The following is a 1,362-nucleotide window of genomic DNA, read 5'->3' as shown; positions in this document are numbered from 1 at the left end:
ATTCTTCTGCATAGAGTCCAGTTTCATGAGTTATTTGCTCAGCATACAGACTGAATAAATATGAAGCAAGGATGAAAACTTGACACATACCCTTCCTAATTGTATACCATGTAGTTTTCCCTTGCTCCATTTGGACAACAGCTTCTTGATTTTAGGTATAGATTTCTCACAAGCTCAATTAAATGTTCTAATATTCTCGTTCTTCTCAATTTTGGCCAAAATTTGGTATAATCCACACAAAGTTAATAAAACACAAATAGACATTCTTCTTGTATTCTCTGTTATCAGCCAGGATCCATCTAACATCAGCAATGCCACTTGTGCCCCTGTGCTTGTTGTTGTTTTTCTTGTGTGCCATAGAGTCTGTGCCAACTGATAGCTGACCCTTTGGTGAGTTTTCAGGGGCAGTTTATCACAAGGGAGGAGATTGTCCATCCTTCTCCTGTGAGCCATGTGCCTTCAGGATTGCAGTGCAGCTTTTTGCCATGAGACCACAAGAAACTGATACGAGCCCCCAGGTTCCTACAAAAGGGACAAAATTTTCCTCCTTACATTTTTTGGGGCTTGGTGCAAATTTTTATATCCACATCCTGTCGCTTTCTTACTTCTAAAAAAATTTTCACTGTCTAGAAAAACTTTGTTCTTTCACTAAGGCAAAGAACAATGTTTCTTCTGCCGCATGTCCCTTGAGCAAGTAGTGGTATTTCTAAAGCCAAATTCTCTAGCAACTTGCTGTAAACAATGGCCCTGTTGTACACTAGCACTAAACTGAAAACATTAGATCTATTTCCCTTTCACACTACTCACTGGTAGCAGTACAAATTGCTACTGCATTATTAACACCCTTATCTCCACTCACTGGTATAACCAGAATCAAACCTGAGAGAATAATGAAAGTATTAACTTGTCTTTGTAATTCATCAAAATGCCTGTAGAGAAAAAAAGAAGCTCATTGCTAAGATAACTAATGTTCCAGTCTTTAGTCCTCGAAGGGATAATGAGTATCAATGCTAGAATTTAAGCTTTGTCAATAAAACATTTCCCAGCAGAGCTTTTGCAATGGCAAGAAAGACTCAAGACAATCATTGGCATCCTTAGGAAAATAAAAGAAAGAGGAATGATTTCCATGTAGATGTCTTGTAGGTTAGAAAATGGCATTTAGTTTTAAAATAGTATTTTCTAGTTAGACCAAAAACATATTTCTTTCAAAGCAGATTTATTTAGAGGAAGCATACACACTTCAATATGGGCTAACTATAAGGGTAACAATAGTTGAGAATGGCCAGACTCTTCTCACAGAGCCTAACAAAGACTTTCATAGCACAAATTAAAATGATATTTTAATGGTCTTATCAAAAAGAA

This window comes from Elephantulus edwardii, unplaced genomic scaffold (genome assembly GCF_000299155.1).
Source record: "Elephantulus edwardii isolate Elephantulus edwardi_28Jun2011 unplaced genomic scaffold, EleEdw1.0 scaffold00180, whole genome shotgun sequence".
NCBI lineage: Eukaryota > Metazoa > Chordata > Mammalia > Macroscelidea > Macroscelididae > Elephantulus > Elephantulus edwardii.
The sequence above is the reverse complement of the archived record's forward strand: the minus strand, read 5'-3'. Positions refer to the sequence as shown.